Source organism: Protopterus annectens, chromosome 5.part0, assembly GCF_019279795.1.
Source record: "Protopterus annectens isolate FY-2018-M chromosome 5.part0, PAN1.0, whole genome shotgun sequence".
Lineage (NCBI taxonomy): Eukaryota > Metazoa > Chordata > Ceratodontiformes > Protopteridae > Protopterus > Protopterus annectens.
Window position 1 is genome coordinate 439008275 of NC_056735.1, and position 23465 is coordinate 439031739.

Below are 23465 nucleotides of genomic sequence, written 5' to 3' on the forward strand. Positions count from 1 at the left end.
TTCTCCAACATAATTGATATTTACAAATTCGCTTAGTGGAAACATTTCAAGTTGGAGAGAGAAAAGGCCAACTTTTGCATGCCATTTGGTGAAAGCCATATGCATTGTAACACAATGCTCGTTATCCCCTCAGGTGTCTTATTTTTGACAAATGAGATATGAATTCTTGTGTGGCATCATCAGATGGTGCATGGGTCAAGATGATCTTTAAATAAATTGCATATGTTTGAATCCAGTGGTACATTACTTATTATTTTAATCACAATATAGTGGTAGGCAAAAATAGCTTATTCAACAGATCTTGATGTGTTACATTCTGCATAGTGATTACAAAGTGTCATGGGAGTAGCTTTTTACATTTTTGTATATTTTTGGATGGATGGATGGATGCATGGATGGATGGATGGATGGATGGATGGATGGATGGATGGATGGATGGGTGATGTTTATCCAGTAATTAATATATTTTCTTCTGAACATGCCCATTATAATGATATATGTATTGCACTTTCTGCTGAGCAATAGCTAGCACAAAGCACCATATGTAACAAATGGTGTGGAATAGTTATTGTCAGTTGTTACTTTGTGGCTTTGCAAATTTACTTCTAATTTGCAGCTAGCAGTATGTCTCTGCTGAGTGATACAGAATGGAAGTAGTGGCCGATGCGTGGATACCAATATAGTTGTAAGCCAGTGTGCATCTGTTGTATGTAAACTCTAGCAGTTTACATAGTTCACTTATGACCTATCTGTGAGGTATATTGCATGTTGTGATCCAGGTATTTTGATGTGCTTCCAAATGTCCAGTGCAGTAGTCATTTTATTTCCAAAATGATAGTAAAAATCCTTCAGAAGTATAATCTGTCATAGTGTATTAATTGTGTATGTGTTGCAGCAGCAGGTAATATACTCATAATTCAAATACAATTCTTACAGAAATGCAAATGCTTTCTATTCCAGTTATATAAAATAAGTTGAAAAAGTGCATGTAGCAGTTGTCCTGACATCAGTCAAACCTGTGTTTAGATTACTTCTCCTAGGAGATAACTGTCAGGAGGAACTTGCTATCACACTTTTAATAATTTCTGTAGGCATACACACACACACACACACACACACACACACACACACACACACACACACACACACACACACACACACACACACACACACACACAAAGCATTTGATGGGTCTACTTCATCCTCTCGAAAACTTAACACCTCAAATACAAAGAACCCGACACATACAAATCGAATGTGAAGTAACTCGACATGTAAATATCCCGAATCTTAAAAGATTGAAAACTTTTAGTTGGCCAACTTCACTGTCACCGGTGTGCTGAAATATAAACTAAACATGGATTTCTTGCAATATACAATTTATATGTACATATGTTCCTGCAATATACACACGTTACTTAAAGTGAAACATACTTATAATGTAAGAAAATAGCAAAGAGATATTACAAAAAATAAATCACGTTTATTATTTAGCGTATTACTTAAAAAAAATCACGCTTTTCATCTAGCATGTTATCTGCACCTACGTTTCTCTTTATAACTTAAAACAATTGCAATGAAAGTAAATTACTCTTTTAGTTCACCATATGTATGTACTTCTCCTCAACTTACGCTATTCCTTCTGCATAATATGTTCTATCTACGTCTCGTAGGTTTAATGCACATATAGCAAAATAAAAATAGGAGTATATTGAAAATGTAAAACACTACTAAAAAATTTGTCATGTGTAACGCACATCAATAAACATAATATAGGAAACTTTTGTAGGTAAAATGAACAAATCAGTATTTTTTTATAAAACCACCAAAATTGATCCTTAGAATCACACAACAAAGAAAAAAGACCAGTGAAAAATTGTTCTTCCGTTCACCAAACATTATTTAATGCCACAATAAAATTCTCTTAGCGCCTCGGCCACAATCAGCCTTTACAGAGTAAAAACTTCTTCTACTAAAACCTCTCATTTTATATGTTAACATCATTTTGCTTCCTTCAATTAATCAATTACATTCAATTTACTAAAATTAAGCTCATACTTTTCTTAAAGTTAAAACAACATTAAACAAAGCTTTGCCAATTGCATTCCTTATTCAAACCGTTCGGTTGTAAGGTGTTTAATTTAATAATAAAAATAGATTATTTTTTCCTTAATAAATGTTTCAACATTTCTACATTTCCATACTGCTGTGAAACTTGTTCCAAAACTGTTACCTTCAAATTCTTAACATCTCCCAAATGTACCCTGTTAAAATGTTTCACTATGGGACTTATATTCTTGTTCTTCTTAATATCTCTTATATGTTCCTTTATCCTTTCACCTAAACTCCTTTTAGTTTCACCTATATAATATTTTCTACATGAACAACCTATAGCATAGATTATCCTTCTGCTCATACAAGTATAAGTACCCCGAGTCTTAAATTTTTTTCCTTCTATTTTGTCAAAACTAGTTGTAATATACTGACAAATGGAACATTTTCCACACGGGAAAGTTCCTAATTCTGTCAAACTTTTTATAACTCTCTCCTTAGGTTTGGAATATCTGCTATGAACTAAAAAATCTTTTAGATTCCATCCTCTTTGAAATGAAATTCTCAATTCTATTTGAGAGAGTGAAGGAACTTCTTTCTTCACTTGTTTCCAGTACCCTCTAACTAATTCATTAAATCTACCCGAAAAAAGGGTATATTTAGAAACAAAAAACAAAGAATTATTCAATGTCTCTTTTTTGTTACTATCATTTCTAATATTCTCCCCATATAATTTTGGAGTCTGAACTCCTATATTGTCATAAATGTTAGCATAACTTCTCAACGCTTCTTCTGGGCTGTAGCCCCTATTTACAAACAAAGCTGCAACTTTCCTAGCTTCATTGCATGCTTCATTTCTGTCACTGCACAATCTTTTTATTCTCAACAATTCTTCATAAGGAATGGAAGCTAATGTATGATTAGGATGACAGTTACTAGCATGTAACATCCAACTAATCTGATTGAATTTCCTATTTATTTTGGTATGAATTTTTGTCCTCATCATACCTTTTAAAGTTATATCAAGAAAGTTAACTTCTAAACCTACCTGAATTCCATCAAATTGAATATCATATTCATTAGTATTAAGATATTGTACAAATGCCTGCACTTGGTTATTTCCCCCTTGACATATAAATATTAAATCATCTATAAACCTAAAGTACTTAATTACGTGTTTTCTAAAAAATGTGCTTCTATATATATGCACATTTTCAACTAACCCCATAAACAAATTAGCATATACTGGGGCAAAAGCAGCCCCCATTGCTGTACCCTTGTTTTGTCTATATAAACTGCCATCAAATTCGAAGATGTTATTCGTTAGACAAAACTATAATAGTTCTTTAATATAGTGTGTTCTGGGATTATCCCCTAGAAAATGCTGTATTGCCTCTAAACCGTGACAGTGTTGTATATTTGTATGCAAACTTACTACATCTGCTGTTATAAAATACATGTCCTCTGTCCAAACTATTCCTTCTATTTTCTTCAAAAAATCAAAGGAATCTTTAATATACAATGGCAATTTTAGTACTTCCTTTAACAGGAATTCATGTAGAAAACAATTTAGATTTTGAGTAAAATAACCTGTTGCTGACACGATTGGACGTCCTGGAGGTTGTGTTAAACTTTTGTGGATTTTAGGAACACAAAAAAACTTTGCCACTGCGTTTTCCTTACTTATGAATTTATTTGTCACATCACTAACTGTAAAATAATGTCATCTAACCCCCTTCTTTAATAATATTTGTAATTCATGTTGTGCTTGGATTAAAGTAATGTCATCCACTTTACTATATACTGCTTCATCACTTAAATGTTGCATGCACATTTTATAATAATCCAAAGAATTCATGACCACCAGTTTACCCCCCTTATCTGATGGTTTAAATACTATACTATCATTAGTACTCATTTGTTTTAGCTTCATCCATTCCGTTTTGGTTAAATTGTATTCTTTACCCATGCATTTAAAGTCATACATTTCTTTTTCTAATATCAAATTAAAGGCATTGAAAAAACGCTGTATATAAACATTTTTGAATGGAGGCATAAAAGTACTTTTTGTTACTATTTTAGTTGTATCAAACAAACTGTACACATTACTCTCAGTTCCAGAATCACAGGAATAAAAACTGTCATTGTTGCTTGAATCAGTTTCTATTCCTGGCACATTATCAATTTTACATCCATTATTGTAAAAATAATCTTTTAAGTACATTTTACGTACTAACCTGAATATTTCCCCCTTCATTTCATACAATCTTGGCAATACTGTCGGTACAAATTTTAAACCTTTCTGTAAGACCGACAGTTCTACTTCATCAAAAACATAATCGGACAAATTCACAACATATTGTACTGTGCTAACATTATCTACCTGTTTAATTTGTCCATTTGCCTCATTTGTATCGACCCTGTCCCGGGACTTGATAATTGTCCTGTCCCTGCCAGCCACATTTCCTGATTCCATTGTATTGTCCATTGGAACCTCGAAATGTTCTCCGAAAGGACTCGGCATTATTAGGTCTCGGTAGATCTGGAAATTCTCAGTCTACCATCTCTTCTTCTTCCAATGAAGACACCCCGCCCTCTCCAGATAAAAAACTCCTGTTCTTATGCTGCCCGGATGTATTCATCTCCTTTTGAAAACTAACGCTCTGTCGTTTTGGTTGTTGATTGGATGAGAGCACAAAGGCTTTCTTCCGTTCATAGCCTCGAATATCTTTTTGAAGTTTGCTCTTTTTCCAGTTGACTAAATCCTTTTAATAGGATGAAAGTCGATTGTTGATGTTAATTAAAAAAGATTCTAGTGCAGAATTAGATGTTATATTAGTGATTTCTTCACACAGTTTTTTTGTTTCTACTAATAATTTGTTTCTCTTAAAACTGTCTCTTTCTATTAATATTGATACCCATTCAGTACTACAGCAATGTGCTGCCACTATCCACCTCTCTTGGAATTTCACCTCTAGTTTTTCCAGTAATTCAAATGGGGTGGAAGGGCTTTTTACTGCTCGAAGACCTCGTGGTGTAATCTGTAACTCCTGATATCTTTGGAGACTATTAATATTGTAGAAAACAGAAGTCTCTTTAAAAATCAGTTTTTCTAATTGGGAGCAAAGTTCTTGAACTGCCGATAATGAAGAAACTTCTGTTCTTTTGCCCACTGTGGCAAAAGGATTGGCAGTTATACATTGCCGGGAATCTTCCCATTTTTTTAGAACATTTAACGTTGTATTACATTGCAGTTCAGGTGTGGTATTATTCTGATAACTTGGCACAACTCCTCCATTCTCCCCCATAAGCTGTATATTAGAATGATCACTTGTTTGTCCATTTCTTTGAATAAATTCCATACCTGTATCTCGAAATATATGGGAAAAAGAACACAAAGATTCACTGGTCATATGTATATTATAAAACCACCAAAATTGATCCTTAGAATCACACAACAAAGGAAAAAGACCAGTGAAAAATTGTTCTTCCATTCACCAAACATTATTTAATGCCACAATAAAATTCTCTTAGCGCCTCGGCCACAATCAGTCTTTACAGAGTAAAATCTTCTTCTACTAAAACCTCTCATTTCATATGTTAACATCATTTCACTTCCTTCAATTAATCAATTACATTCAATTTACTAAAATTAAGCTCATACTTTTCTTAAAGTTAAAAACAACATTAAACAAAGCTTTGCCAATTGCATTCCTTATTCAAACTGTTCGGTTGTAAGGTGTTATATTTAATAATAAAAATAGATTCCTTTTTCCTTTCCAGTTTTGGAACAAGTCTCACAGCAGTATGGAAATGTAGAAATGTTGAAATGTTCTGTGAAAAGGAAAAAAGGCAACCATTTGCAGAGACATTTGGAAAGTTGTACGTAATACTCTTTATAGACGCTTATTCAAAATTACATAGCATATATTTCACAGATACTTCTAGCTTCAGTTTCTCCAACAAGGTAAATAAACAATCCCACATGTAATTACATGCTTTAAATGTCTTCTTGCTCATAAGACAGTACATGAGTGGTAAACATTTTGTAGTTCCAGCATGTGATACAAGTGCATGAATACTGTATAACTGTCTACATAACCTTCCCTTCATATCTAGATACTTACCTAGGTTCTTATATTAAAGATTTAGCTACGTCATGTACCCTCTGCTTTTGAAATAACTGCAGCATGAGGAAATGCAATGCAACCAGTTTATTCACAAATTTGTATCAGGTTATTCTGAATGCATTATCAAAAATCATTAAATACATTACTTACTGTTCCTTGCTCATATGATGATGTAATCAATTCCTAACATTCAGCATTATCATAATTTCTATCAGTTATATGGAACAGTTTATTATTCAACCAATCCTTTTATTTTATTTATTCATGTATTTTTATTTTGCTGTTTATTTACTGAAGAGAAGACTGTTCAGATGTTCCTTTTCACTGAATAGCGAAGAGCGGGATTTCAGAACATTGCATAAGAATACATCAAATTCTATGATTTTTTTTTTCAGCCAATGAAAAAATATGAAAATGTATATAAAAGCATAATTAGCATTCTTTCAAAAATGAGCATAATTTGATTTAGAATTATTTTGAAAACAAGCATAAGCAGCATTTTTGCAAAGGATCCTAACAATGATGATACATATTCACTGTAGGAAAATGCAATTATAAGTGCACAATGTCAACACTAATCATGCAGTACTTGCAATTGGTACTGGAAGTGAGAGTTTTAAATATTTACAAATTTACAGTGCATTCACTTGAAAAGGAGAAGGAGGTAATCAGCTATATGTGATCAGATAATATTTTGAGTAGATGCTAACTAGAATGCAAGGTTTACTATGGCTACCATATGTCATCGTGAAAACATTTACAAACACATTTACAAACAAATTCCTCTTGGAGGTACTCTCTTATTTTCAATGTTCATTTTGTGCCTTAATGTCACTTGGGATGTGATTCATGGGAACTGGGCTTAGTTTGCAGAAGGCTTTTTCACCTATGGCTGTCTTGATCAAGCTCTGGCTAGTATGACACTGTCATCATGTGTGGCACTTTGGACATAGCTTAGCTCTCTAATTGAGAGGGTGCTATTTATGAGAGGAACGTGAGCTAGATTAATCAGTCTGTATGCAAGTATACTGAGACATAAAATTGTTCTGCTTTGCATAAGTAGCCACTACTGGCTTCTAAAAGATAACTGTGATGGATGATCAGGTAGTTGTAAAAAACTGCATGTTTTGTTTTCATTTACCTTGAGTTTTTGTGTGTTGAAGCCAGACAGAAGGCGCAATAGGGGAAGGGTGTATTCAATATTTGGTAGCAGCACATTTCAGGCAATGCATTTGCATGCAAAAGAGACAAGAGATAGTTAAGTTGTACAACATAGATTTAGCTGGGTAAGAGTTTTTCACTAGTTTTGTGTGTATGAGTAGAAAATGGCAACAAATTATCAAGAATGCTCATGAATTTCTGCATGGTGACTACTGTAATGGAGATGTGAAAACTGTCCTTTACAGGGCAGGATGTAGTGCCTTCAATCTGACTGGTAATAAGAGCACAATACCGGACTTTCTGGCATTAACATTTATCTTGCCTTGTGCTGTCCAGAGAAGAGGGAATGGGAATTAGTTTGTAATGTTTGTTGTACAGCAACATGTTTTTTGTTTCTTTGATTCAATGACTAACATATCAGCAGAATAGTCCTTTCATTCTTAATCAAATTACTATCACCATGTCAGTGCCTGATGTTGATCTCCACCAAGAGTCATTTGCAGATGATATGTATCTTATTAAGCATATTAAAAAAATTAAAAAGACCCCAAAGATTCCTAACCAAAAAAGTCACAGGCCTAAAGTTGTTGAGCTCAACAAAAGCTGTAATCTCCAACATTTTATTCAATTTTATATATTTTTTTTTTTTTTTTTGAGAGGGAAGATCTCTATATAATTTACCATACAATTAGAGACTCAGATGTCCTGGAGCTCCACAAGCACAATATCTCTACCAGTGCAAGAAAGAGTGACTTAAATCTTCAACAGTAGATAAACAAGACATGACAGAGGTGTAAGTGTATAACCCGACATCTCCCAAATATCTAGGGTAAACTTCCCCTGCATGTTAATAAATTGATTGGGTATCTTCCTAAAACAATGTAGATGATTGGATGAGTACGAGATGAGTATCCACAAGTTTAGTCTGTGATTGACTGCTATGGCCCTCCTTGAGAATGGAAGAACAACATGAGGGAGGGTACTGGTGAGAATGCTTACAAGACTTACTTGCTTTGGTAGAGCTATGAATTCCACAAAATGTATAGGATCATAGGAGGTTATTAGACTAATGGCCCTTTGGGCCTTTGCAAGCCTAGCCAAGAGGAAATCCCCAAAAAAAGAAACCTCAGTCAGCACCTGTCACCCCTGTTAATGAGGGACAGAGATGGAACCCCTGAGACAAATTTGTGATTTCCCATCCACTCATCAAGGTTGTGCTTGAAGAGGGTCAGAGAGGTACTCTACTTGACATGTATGGGAAGTCTATTCCAGAGATAGGGCAGCCTCTGGGAGACAAACCTGTCTCTCCAGCAGGTTTTGTTGATGTTGCATATTAGATTTAGGCATATTGAGTGGGTAATGGATGAGGAGTTAGAGTTATAGCAAAGGCTCTTGCTACCCCCATAGTGCCTTTTTTAGGCAAGGCTCAAAAGACAAACCCACCTCCATAGGTATCACAAGGGATAAGAAACTAAGAGTAATGCTACTCAACGCCAAAAGTCTAAACCTCAAGATGCATGTACTCGAAACTCTCCTTAGCATGGAGAACATCGATATCTGTGCAGTAACAGAAACCTGGTTCAAGGCTCCCGAGAGCACCTTGGCACTACCAGGTTATACCTCATACCATGCTTTTCAGCCCCAAAACTTGGACCGAACCACAAAAGGAGGGGGAGTATCAATATTCGTCAAAGATACCCACACCTCCAGGTTGGTGGCACAGCATGAAGCATCAGAGACTATCCATGTGCAACTAACAGTGGGTAAAACTGCCTTCCAGTTTATAACCTGCTACAGACCACCCTCCCAAACCCAGGAACCCCACTCAGCCATTCTGAGAACAATGGAAAATATGAAGGTCTCTCCAAACACCATTATATTGGGTGACTTCAACTACCCAAACATAGACTGGGAGCATTACCCTAGCTCCAACACCCTAGCCCAAAGGTTCCTAGAATTTATAAAACTCAAATGCTACGGAACAACTTGTTACCACTCTCACAAGAGAGGAAAACATACTGGACCTGATCATCACCAACATGGGGACTCTATGCTTCAGACCAGAAGTGTATCCCTCACTGGTAAGATCAGACCATAAACTAATCTCACTGGATATTCACATCCCGACCCCACCCCCTGCCCAGAAAACCACAGTGAAAAACTTTTCTAAAGCAAATTTCACACTCCTCAAAACCGAGGTGGAATCCTTCAAAGCCCCCGGGCCTGTGGAAAATAATGGCCCAGACCACAGAATCCTTTATAAACACATTCTATGAACACCTTCAGGAATGCATGGATCATGCAATCCCAAATAAAACCAAGACCCAATCCTCGAAAGGCAGACGTCCTGTCTGGTGGACCCCACTCATAAACAAACTATACAATAGAAGGAGGAAGTTACTACATGATAGAGCAAAATCCCAAAAAGGGAAGGCATCTCTGATCAGTATTAGCAAAAAACTACGGGCACTCATAAAATCGTCTAAGGCCAGCTTCGAGAGAAAAATTGCATAGGACACTAAGGATAATCACAAGACTTTCTTTAGTTATGTTAGGAACCTGGGTGGGAATTCCCAGATATGCTCAGAATTAGTCCAAAATGACAAAAAATACACCAAACCCACAGACATTGCCAACATCCTAGCTGACAGGTTCAGTGCAAACTCCCCCCCCACCAAAAGGGCAAATATCTATCCCAGCAGAGTGCTGCCCCCCTGACATCTCAGATGCTCAGGTAAGAGCTGCCCTCTCCAAAGCAAAAAACACAGCATCAATGGGACCAGACGGTGTCCCAGGCTGCATCCTACATGAACTCCAAGAAGAGCTAAACCCAAACATAAAACTACTGTTCAATCTCAGCCTTACTACAGGATATGTACCCAAAGAGTGGCATACAGCAACAGTGGTCCCTCTCCACAAAGGGGGTGCCTCAACAGTTCCTGGAAACTATCACCCCATAAGCCTGACTAGCTTGGTCTGCAAAACTATGGAAAGGATCATCATGGACCTCATAAATAAAGATATTGGGGACCTACAGACACTGGATCCTACCCAGTTTGGCTTTGTTAAGGGCAGATCCTGCCTCTTAAACCTGGTCCATTTCTTTGAAACAATCACCAAGGCCATTGAAGAGGGGAAGGTGGTCCACACAGCCTACCTGGACCTCGCAAAAGCCTTCAATACAATACCCCACTCGGGCATTATGGATAAGCTCACCAGCTTAAATATAAACCCCTATGTCACTAGATGGGTTGCAAACTGGCTCAAGGACAGAACCCATATGGTTAGAATTGCTGGAGCCATGTCAGACTCCAAACCAGTTACAAGTGGCATCCCACAAGGCTCAGTCCTGGGACCTCTCTTGTTTGGTATATATTTCTAGGAGGTACAGGCCAACACGGAAGGACTGTGGCTGACCAAGTTCGCAGATGACTGCAAACTGGGCGCCATAATTGACTCTCAAACCGACACAAGCATACTTCAAAAGGGCCTCATAGAAACAGACAACTGGTGCCAGAGCCATGGCCTCAAGCTAAATGCCAAAAAGTGTATAGTCATCCCTTTTGGCAAAAACAAAGTGCCCACAAATTACCACATAGGTGGTAATCCATTAAGTACAGAAGAAGTAATTAGGGACCTGGGGACCCAACATGATAGCAATCTCTCATTTGACAACCACGTGGCCAAAGTGGTTAGAAGAATATTTTATATAGCCCACCTAATCATGAAGGGATTCACATCTAGATCAGGGGAGGTCATCGTGCCTCTTTACTCATCCCTCATCAGGCCCATAATTGAGTACAATGCCCCTTTTGGGATGTACCTTACCAGACACCTGCAGCAACTGGAAAGACCCCAAAAGTACCTCAACAAGAGGATCAAAGGGCTCAAACAGATGCCATATGCTGCCCGGTTAAAGAAACTCCAGCTCTACTCAGTGGCATCCCCCCTGCTCAGAGGCGATCTGTGCCTGACGTATAAAGCCATGTCCAACCTGGAATAAATGGACATGCTGCACCTCAGAAAATCCAAATCCCATCGAGCTACGCGCTTGAGAGACTTGAACCTCAGCACTGAAATAAATAGGACATGCTGGAGGGACAGATTCATAACCCAGAGGCTCTTTTCACTCTGGAATAAAATCCCAGTCCAGGTTAGGCAGAGTCCCTCATTGGCTCTCTTCAAGAGGAATCTTGATGAGTGGATGGGAGATCATAGGTTTACCCTGGGTATCACTTCTGTGTCACTGTTAGACAGAGGCACAGTATACTAACCTCGAAAAAGGGCATAGCAAAATTAATTTAAAATGGGTGGCGAAAGCCAAACACACTCTGGCTAGGCTTATAAATGTCCTAGGGCAGATAGCCTAATATGAACCTATGAACCTATGAACCTATGGATATGGAGCATCTCTAGTAGGACAGAGTCTGATATTACCTTGTAGGTAAGACACAGATCACCTCTGAGCAATCTGTATGATACTGAGTGAAGTGGCTATCAGCTAGGGGGCTATACAAGCCTAGCCATACAATTCCCCTGGCTATTTCTTCCCACATTATTTACTTTCCTGGACCCTCTCTTGAAGAGTGATATTGATTTGAGTCTGTCAGCATAGGACAGTTGTTGTAGGCCATGGATTCTCTTTGTTAGGTATTTCTGTGACCTTTTCAGTTGGTGCAGGTATTTGGAGAGGTACATACCAAATGGGGCATTATACTCAAGTATAAGGCTAATGAAGGAGGAGTACAGGGAGGTAGTAACCTCTTTTTTTCTGGATGCAATCCCTTTACTTATAAGATGAACCAAGTAAAAGGCTTTTCTGACCACTGCTGGCACATGATGGTCAAATGTAAGATTGTTGTCTTCCTGAGTACCCAGGTCTCTCACCAGAGGTTGTGTGCTTAGGGGGGTGCCATTGATGTGGTAATCAGTAGGAGCCATGTTTTTGCTGAATGGGATGGTAATACATTTTTTTCTGTTTAACTTAAGGCCATGACTTTGTGACCAGTTATTTGTAGCTGCGAGACCATCTTGCAGAATGTTAACATAATTTGGGGAGCCTATTACAGCACCCAACTTACAGTCATCATCAAACTTGGTCAGCCACAGGCCCTTTGTCTTTGCCTGGACCTCTGAGAAGTAGATGCCAAATTGTAGGGACAAAAGGATACCTGGGTAACATGACTAGTGACAGGTCTGCTGTCAGAGGTGGTGATGCCTATTTTGAACTTGTGGGTTCTATCTGTAAGCCATTTGGCCACCCATCTGACAAGACAGGGATTAACAACAAGTTGTGTAAGCTTTTTGATGATGCTTGAGTGCGGGATTGTGTAAAAGGCCTTGGCCAGGTCAAGGTAAGCTGTATGTACTGACTCATCCAGGGGCTTGGTGACAGTCTTAAAGAAGTCAACTACATTCAATAGGTGAGATCTGCTGCTGGTGAATCTGAATTGGGTGGGGTTGACTGCTTGGAGATTGCCTATGTCCTTGTTTATGGGATCCATAATAATATGATCCATGACTTTACAGATCAGACTTATCAAGCTAATGGGATGATAGTTTCCCGGGTCAGTAGTGGCACCACCTTTGTGCAAGGGGACGACAATGGCAGTTCTCCACCCTGCTGGAATGAAGCCTGTAATTAGGCTGTGGTTGAATAGGGTGCTCAATGGCGAAGCTAGTTTTTGCTGGAGATGGTGCAGAATACAGCCAGGGATACTACCAGGTCACATGGAAGCTGTTTCCTTTGCCTTGGATAGGGCCTTTCACACTTGATCTATGGAGATGTGAAGTGTGGGACAAGTATTGGGGATGTTGTCTGTGCCTTTGAGGGGCAATAAGAGGGTGATATTTGCGCTGAACCTATCAACTAGCAGGTTGGCTAAGTCAGCCTTATAAGTGTAAGTGGTGCCATTAAATACTAATTCAGAACAAACTTGGGCTTTGCCATGGAGGTTCCTAACATAACTGAAGAAGGATTTGGTGTTTCCCTTTGTTTCAGAGGCTAGTTTCAACTCATAACTGGCTTTAAAGGTTTTCACTAGTGATCTAATTTTCTTGTTGATGTGGAGGAGGGAGTATTTCTGATTTGGAATTTGTTCCTTTTTATCCTTGGACAACAGTTTCTTCCTTTTGTTTTAAAGCTTGTTAATAGATGATGCCCACCAGACAGGTTTGTGTTTCCTTGAGAAGCAGGTTTTAGTTCTCTTAGGTATGGCTGGATCCATGTAGTTGTACAGGTGCTTGTATACTGCACTGGTGAACTGTTCAGCACAGTTGTCTGCATCCTCTGAGGGGGCCGGTGGTGTGAAGCTGCTGTTACCCTCCCTTAAGAGGTTGTAGTCAGCTTTTGAGAAGTTTATTAGCCTGGTTATGGCTGGGGAGAGCTTGGGTGGGATAGAAACTTCAAATGAGACAGACTGATGATCTGATCTCACCAAGGAAGAACATACTATAGGCATGGTGCAGCAGCCACCCATGTTGGTGAGGAACAAGTCCAGTGTGTTATCTCCCCTTGTGGGGGATGAGACCAGCTGGTCTAGTGTGTTAGAGTTGATGAAGTCAAGGAATCACTGGGTGAGCACACTAGTCCATGAGTAGTTCACCCAGCCTATGTTGGGGTAGTTGAAGTCACCAAGGATCAGGATATCAGGGGGTACCTTGATGGAGTCAAGTTGGTCCAGGTAGGAAGAGTGGGTGTCCTGAGACATGGAGGGGGTCTATAGCTGGCTATAACTTGGATGTGTGTCTTGCCATCTGTTAACTGCATATGGAGTAATTCCAGTGTGTCATGCTGGTAAACTAGTCTGGAGGTGTGTCTGTCTTTAATGAAGCTAGAGACTCCACCACCCTTAGTCTTTATGACCTAATTTTGGGATCAGAAAGTGTGGAATAAGGTATAATCTGGTAAGGTAGGAGTGCTCTTTGTAGTCCTGAGCCAAGTTTCTGTGACTGCACAGACATGGGCATCTTTCAGTGTGAGGAGGGCCTCCAGTGAGTGCATTTTTAGATTAAGTCTCCTAGCACTGAGCAGCATTGCCAGAATGCAATAGCCCTAACAGTAACAGCACATCCTCAGCCTGAAATTTGATATTTGCATTATGAAGGAGGGTACTGGCAAGATAAAACTGCTTAAAAGACTTACAGCCTGGGAATATCTACAAATTCTACAAAATCTATGGAAAAGCCCTAACAATAACATCAAATAATCAACTGGCATTTGTCTAGTCTCAACAAAAAATCCATTTTTCTCATTATGAATGCTAGATATGCCTTGCAGAAAATAAATGATTGAATGCTGAATTGTATCTCCAGAATCAAGAAATCTACATTATTTAATTGGTCTTCTAGCTTATCATCCACCAATGGAATCTGTAATTATAATTGCACATGCACTGTAGTGACCTAAAGCCCTCCCGAATCATCTCTTTATCCCCCCACTATCAAACAATCATCAAAATAGTACACCCTTCATCAACTCAAAGCCCTGCTTTCCCAGATCCAAAGCAAGACTGTACTGACTTTTCCAAAAACAGAAAAAGCTCCCACACAGAGCACTGGCATAGACTTATAAAAATTATTTTTTTATCTGTGACATACACAAAAGATGCCTGCATTGCAATCTGAATGAGCTATAGGCAAAATTCCACTCCTGCTAAATGGTTTCAATACTTTCACCATTTATTCCAATAGGGTGACAGTCATGCATTCCTGAGAAAGGTGAGTCCTATAACCCGTAATTCCCACCTGAGGGGCCTAATCAGGCCATTTGTTCTTTCCATGGTTAGAGCTGGATGGCAGGGGAAATGAGGTTCAAGATCAATAAAGTACCTCTTGAAGCTCCACTCCTCTTTGCAGCAGTTGCTTTAAGTTCTAGTTAGTGAGTGACTACTGCATGAAGTGTGCCTCCAAATAATGATTTTTGTTAGCCAGTGCGCTTGCACATTCCTTTTGGTAGCCCCATGTTCCATAAGCGAATAGCCAAGTGCTCCCCTCTAGTTGTAGTGCCATTAGAAGAAAACATTATTGAACAGACAGCTGAATCATTACAAATGTATACATTAAATGACTTAGTTCAAATCTGCATCTTTACTTCTCCACCCCCACTCCACAGTCTGCCTGCATACTCTTTATTAGTCAAACAATCAGCCATATGTTTGGATGGCACACTTCACATTAAAGGGGAAATCTAATGCATCAGACTTCCTAAACTGTTGGTTATAAGGTTATAAATCAGTCATTGCCCTGGATGCATCACTAAAAGTAAAGTATTAGGTAAATATGAGTGATACTACAACATCTTTATATCTGTCTATATATATATATATATATATATATATATATATATATATATATATATATATATGTGTGTGTGTGTGTGTGTGTGTGTGTGTGTGTGTGTGTCTGTATCCCCAGCATGACCATCATTATATAAAGGTAACCAGTAATGCAGTCATGCCATGCCCTGCCCCCTTCATTCCTAAAGCCAATATTGCTGATGCAAGTTCTCTCAGTCCCAGATTCTCTACTGTGTGTGTGTGTGTGTGTGTGTGTGTGTGTGTGTGTGTGTGTGTGTGTGTGTGTGTGTGTGTGTGTTTTGCTTGTGTGTTGGTCACTGTATGTTGCAGTCAACAAATGCTTATATGATTGTGCGTGCGTATGTAAAAAACAAGTAGTAACAACATCACACAGACAAACCATTCAAAAGAAAACTGCAAGAAAGACATAGCCAGGTTAGAGTTTCTACTGTGTAATACCTTACACTTCCCGTAATGCAGGTCCATGGGATATATGCAAATCAAACCTTAAAGACATCAAGTGTTTCAAGTACATGGCTTCTGAATGCCCATGACTTTCTTTCTAAACATTTTAAGTCTTTATAGTTAAATTTAGGGTAAAAAAAGTCAAATTCCACTATCTGTGGACATGCATGTTTTATTGACCTCATCAGCACAGCATAAGTGGATAGTCTGGCTATACTTCAGAAACTTGGGGGGGGGGACTTAATAAAGCCTACACATTTTTTGTGTGTGTGGGCATTGCACTGCACTGTTTACATGGGAGTAAACCTTTTTAAATTCAGTAAGCACTGCTGAGTGGCGTGCATGTACTCTCTAACATGAAAACTTCCGTGGCATGCGAATCACGTCATAAGCAGGTGAATGTCATACAAATGAAGCAGGTAGAGTGATCCAGCAACCAGACTGACCCTGTGTCAGTGTCTGCAGTGTAAGCAGAACAATTCTGTGTATAGGAGTGTAGACAGACAAAAGGGGTGGCAGAAATGGAGATATAGGGACAGAAATGTCATACCACAAATACATATGAGCAAAACTATTATTCTGCATGTTGGAAAAATTAAAGGAAATAAGTTAAATTAAATTTGTTTTTAATACTGTGGGCATGTTTGCACAGTACTCCACAGTGCAAAAACATGCTCTATAGCAAAATAAAAAAAAAATTGGAAAAAAATTAATATTATGTGACAGAAATATATTAAAGGACTGTATGTGGAGTCCCTACAATGGTGCAATGGTGCTGTTGCTAACGTGGTTAGGCTATGAAGCATTTCATTTCCAGGCTGTGAGCATGAATACCTGTGCAAATGAGATGGAGTTACTGAATAGCAGAAAGGAGTAATTGTGTCTGCATATCCCCTTCATGTAGGCTTAAACCCATGTTGCTGTTTACACAGGATGTAGCTGACCCCAGAGGGAGAGTGTCTACTGACTTCTAAGCTCTTTTCAGCTTAGGGGTGTGCTTTTATGTGGCGAGCTGCCTGGCTGAGCATGTCCCTTCAAGGGGATGTGTCCACTAACTTCTAAGCTTTTTTTACCTTCCATGCACATGTTTGCATGGAGCGCCGCCATGCTGAGTATGTCTGAAAAAATTAATTTAATTAGTTTTTCCCCTTGTTTAACCGACAAAAGGGCCATTAAATTATGTTTATTATATTTTAGGCAGGTGGAATGTATCATAGTTACCCAATCACACATCCTACACCTACAGCAGAGCTCTATAATGTATGCATACACCCTACATTCTGATTTTTCCCCAATACTCTGGACCATTGGAGTACAGACTTGGGAATTTTAACTGAGATAATACTAGGGGCTGCTGCAGTTATGTTGCACCTGTATGTGCTAGATGCTGAGGTTAGTGTTGCTGCTGTTCCTGCTAGCAATAGGCCTAGACAGAGAAGGAGAAGAGTGTTCAGGCCCATAGTAACCTTCCAGGAGCCACATGAGCTGGAGATTGTAGAGCAATACAAGGTGGACAGAGCCATACTACAAAAGCTCTGCTGCCCTCAACTCAGACCCAGAGCCAACAAAGGGGAACCCATCCCAGTGGAAACAAAGCTATGTGTAGCCCTTGGGATACTAGCTACAGGTACCTTCTAAAGACCAACTGAGGACATGATGAGGGTCTCATAGGCATCAGCAACCGGGGTACTCCACCAGTTCCTGAATGCCATGTTACCACATGCCAGGGACAACATTTCTTTTCCCTTCACTGCTGAGGTGAGGGCCAGCAATAGGCAATGCTCCTACTGTGTAGCACACTACCATAAAGTACTTGGTGGCATTGGTTGCACTCTTGTACACATCAAGGCACCACTCAATGAGGAGCGTAGAATCTATGTCAACTGCAAGAGGTACCACTCCATCAACTGCCAAGTTGTGTGCAATGCCCAGGGGATTATAATGATTGTGTGTGCTGCCAGCCCTGGAAGTTATCATGACTCCAATATCTGGCATGCATCACAGCAGTACCAGATGTTTGCTAAGGGGGACATTCCACATGGCCATTTATTGGGGGATGCTGGCTATGCCCTGGAACCATGGATGATGACACCCATCAGAAATGCACACACACCCATGAAAGAACACCATAATGAGGCACATGCACAAACTAAGAACATCATAGAGCATGTGTTTGAGTTTCTGAAGTCACAGTTCTGGTGGCTCAGTATATCTGGTGGAGCCCTGCAGTACTCTCCAGCTACAAGTCAACATATGCTCACAGTATGTGCTATGCTACACAATATGATCCTGCAGAAACAGATGTGGCAGGATCAGTAAAGGGAAGGGATACACAGCCTCCCTGCACTGCCGAGGACACCACAGCCACAGTCGCAGGAGGACTCAGAGGAGGAACCCCCTGATGATGTCCCTGTAGGCAGATGAAGGCATGCCTAGTACACCCTGGCCTTGGCTAAGAGACAAAGCATATCACATTCACTGACAACCTAGGGCCCTAGGGACTGAGACCTTACTCCTACTCACATACATACATTAAAATTGATGCCAAGCAACCACACAAGCTGTACCTATCCATGTATTAGCTGTGTACTGCTTGCATCAGACAGATTCATCCCTGCAGTTCTGTCAACTGCTGCATTCACAAGATAAGTCCCTAACCTACACACTATGTGTAAGGATTACTATAAGATGATAATGTATGTATTGATCTGCTACATTTACGCAAGGAAAAATAGTGGGCTATTTGGACAACAGTAACATCCACATTGGACTACAGTTGCCCAGTCCACAAGTATGTGTTCATTAATATTCACTAGGTCTCATGGTTGGAATATGCACTACATCAGTAAAAGGGAGATGTTAAGCAGTGGAGTCACATGGGATTTGGACTACTGTGTAATCCAGCAGAACATGTGGTATTGCTCCCCACATCCAACACAGCACATTTTCCATATAACTTATTTAACAGTAGGTCATCAGTGGTGTATCAGCAGTCCAGGGAATCTCAGGGCAGTAACGTAGAAATCGATCACACATTGTATGTCTCAATTAACGCTGGAATAACAATGCTGTTGCTTGTGTGATGAATGACTGCTCTCATGTCAGCAGCTGGTAAGGCTTAGTGGACTAGGGAAATTAGCAAGGATAATACTGTTGATAGGTTTAAATCTGAAAGTATCTACATCTTTTGCATGTGAGGTATTATTATGTTGGGGTTTTCACAGATTGTCAGTCTGTGTGTGGTGTAACATTATGAACCTCTGTCACATGTTAATTACATCAGACAGCTGGAGAATGCCATGTATATTTTGAGTGACATGCAGTACTGCTGAAAACAGAGAAAAGTTATAGTGTCTGTAATACACAAACTCCCAGACTGGACTGCAGGTAGGTGTGCCCTGGAGTCACTATATAAGTACTAACAGTACCACCTGGAAAGCCCATACACTTAGTTAAACTGAGCACAATCCTGTTGCCCCTTGATCAAAATAACCTGTTATGAATAGATATGTCTATACATACATACATACATATTTGTATACATATCCGTCTGTCACTATCTCTCTTTCTCACATACACAGTATATCTATCTTTATGTATTTGCAAACAGATATATACCTATATATAGCTCTCTCTCTCTCTCTCTATATATATATATATATTATATATATATATATATATATATATATATATATATATATATATATATACACGTGTGTGTGTCTGAGTGTGTGTGTGTGTGTGTGTGTGTGTGTGTGTGTGTGTGTGTGTGTGTGTGTGTGTGTGTGTGTGTGTGTGTGTGTGTGTGTGTGTGTGTGTGTATCCCCCCTGATAAACAACTGAGAATCCCTCATTGGCTATCAAACTGCAATGGTTATGAACTTTTTGGACTTGTAAGTTGTCCAAACTGCCCTGTTCTACAAGGCCTGATGATGTCATCTACCTTAAGACTACCGGCTGCCATCGTAGCATTTGACTTAAGCTGTGGTGCATGTAATTAGTATTGTGCTCTATAGTGTATAAGGGTAGGTAGGGGTACTAATCTCACTGCAGGCCACTTTGTGCATATGGGTATGTATCCCCCTGGCAAGCAACTCTGGCAAGCAACTGAGAATACCTTATTGGCTATCAAACTGCAATTGTTATGCACTTTTTGACCCTGTACATTGCAGCTGGCTTCCAGACTGCCCTCTTCTACAAGGCTAGATGATGTGACCTACCTTAAGACTACCAGCTGCTATTACAGTATCTGACTTAAGACTTGGCACATGTGGTAATTATTGTGATCCATAGTGTGTAAAACTAGACAGGTAGGGGTTATAATCCCCCTTTGGGCCTCTTGGTGTGGGTGTATGTCCATACAGCGTAGCTATGATCACCTCAGTAACTTAGAAAAAGGTAGGATTTTGCAGAGTTTTATTTGTAGCAGGTTATGTGGCCATCCAAATGCCTGACCACAACAAGGTCTCCTGAAGTCATCAAGCATAGTATGTCCTGAACTGACAGTACTAGCAGACATGAGGTGTGTAGCATGCATGATATATTGTGATCTGTAATGTGTACCATTACATAGTAAGTGTTCTACTCTACATACAGCCAACTTGCACTATGTGTGTGACATGCCATGCCCTGTAACCAGTAATTGGAAGTGGTGCTATCCTCAATGTAGCCATGTTTGTGTGTGTGTGGCTGTTACAGCATTTTACATAAGCTTATGGAACCATAGGACATTCGACCTTCACTAGCATAATGGCCATACAGCCATCATAATCCTAGACAACTGTATACCCTTATTTACATGATCAGCACATGTTGCCCTAGTCCAAGCGGGACACTGTCAGAAGCCCTGTGGTGAAATGATGGTCGCCCAGCCAATCATACAGATGCCATGTGCTGAGGTGCACTGAGATGCTCTCTTGCCATTATCCAGGGTTAAAGTCTGCTAGACAAGTCTCTCCCACTAGCATGTATTACTAATGCCACATACTAGGTTAATGTCCTTAGAGTGATTAAGCCATGTAATATGCCACCTACAGATATGCAGCATTTACAATCAAACATGGTCACACATTGCTCCATATGCAAGGCAGAGATCACCTCTGAGTAGTCTATATGCTACAGGCTACAATGACACTCATTTCAGATGATCCCCATTGAATACATGCTGAAGACATGAAGCTCTCTTGTGAGGGACCATACTGTTGAGTGCATGTGCCAGTACTGCTCAGAAAGGTCCATTACCAAATGGCCATTGCACTCAGATATTTGAATTCTGAGGGAAGCGTACATGGAGGTTATGAGTATGTCAATTACGGGTGATTGTGCCCTCAGCTATGACATATGATTCCCATCATACCACTGGGGAAACATGGTGATCTCAGGTACATTAGGTGTAAATCTGTGTGGCCAGGTCTGTGTGCCCAGCTCTTTCACCCCTGAGTATGTACATCACATGTTGTGACTGATGTGCTACTTACCAGGTACATAGGTGTTACCGATGGAAATGATATTACATATATATATTTACATGGAGTTTATGGTCATTACTATGTCAACAAGCATTTGTTCTTCAATACCCTCTTGTAGTATATTGTCATAACTCACAGACTCCATGAGTGCTCACAGTTTGTAGGCACTGGCCAACATTGTTAGCCATAGACAGTCACTATTTGCTTGTATCGTGGTTAAGTGGATTCAAAGCAGTAGAGGGACAGGACAGAGCCTGTTGAACACTGCTGCTTACAGATCAGCTATTGGAGGTGGATGTCCCTATGTTGAGTATGTGTGTCATTAGCAAGCCACAAAATGATGCCTACAATGATCGTACCAGCAATGCCTAAATGGATGCTTTGTAAATGATCCCTGACTGGGGAATACAGTCAGATGGCTTGGATCAGTTCAGGGGGTTGTATGCCCTGATGTCCCCTCTCCCTGGTCCTTAGTGACTGCCTTGGAAATGTCCACCATGTGTAACAGTCACGATCCCCCTGTCAGACATCAAACTGTGTGCAGTCAACTGCATGTAGATCACATATATATGTGTTGATCAGCTCCATGATGATTGCCCCTATGGCCATACAGATATGGATACTCTGGCAAAGAGCTGTATGGTTCTGGTGGTCAGTGCATGCATCATCTCTGTGCAAGGGTATAGCAGTTGTCGTTGTCCAGTCAGCTGCAGTCCAGCCAATGGTTTCAGTATGATTGTAGGGTGCTCCCAATGGTGTTAGTAATCCTTGACAGATCCCATGTAGGATGCAGCCCAGGATGTTAGCATGCCCAATAGATGCTGTGTATCCTCCATAGAGAGGCCATTTATGACCTGCTCTGTAGATATAGAAGTTATTGGACAGGCCGTAGTAATGTCATGTGTCACATGTGGTGGGACAAGGGAGTGAAGTTGACACAGAACATGTGGGACTACAGGTTAGCTATGAGTACAGACCCATTCTATGTGGCATCATTATGTGTGAGTTCACTGACAATCTGGGCTTGTCCTTTGAGGTTACACATGTAACTACACTGTGCATTGCAGTTCTGCGTTGTGTGGGTGGCTAATTTTGTCACTTACTGTGTCTATACAACATCATGACAATGCTATGTGTTTTTCCTTTAGCTGATGAGGTTATGCCTCCATTTTAGGGGGGAAACCCTCACCCCAACTGTCACACAGCAAGGTCCACCTCTTATTGTACAGCTTGATAATGGCAGTTGTCCACCAGGCAGGTTTGCTGTCCCATGATGATCCTGTGTTCCTGCTGTCAGGTACAGCCAAGTCCATGCAGTTGTAATCCTGCTGGCATAATGCATGGGTGCAGAGATCTACACACTTGCCTCTCCCATCACAGGGGCGAGGTGCAGTCAAGCTATGTAAACCATCCCACAAGATGTAATACATGGCTTTGTTGAAATATGTTTGTATTGTCTGCAGGGGGTGGCATTGTGCTGGTAGTTTTAATGACATTGATCTGTGGTCAGATCCCATCAGGGAGGACCTCACATTAGGGGGCTGCAGTGGTCACCCATTTTGGCAAATACATGATGCAATATGTTGGCTCCCCTTGGGGGGTTGTCACGTCACTGCTTCAGGGGATTGTAGATAAGGATGTAGGCTAACCTTTGGGTTAGTGAGCTGCAGCATGACTAAGAAACACAGCTGGTGATCACTTAATGCCACCCCACACCGTCGTGTAATGCTATACCTTGATAGACACACGTACATACAAATATGCACAATGGGTATCTGGATTCATGGGGCTGCTCCTGTAGCCGGCTATTGCTTGATTATGTGCCCTTCTAGTACTGAATGGCACCTGCAGTGTCTCTAGAAAATCACAGTGTTTCACAAAATCTGGATGTG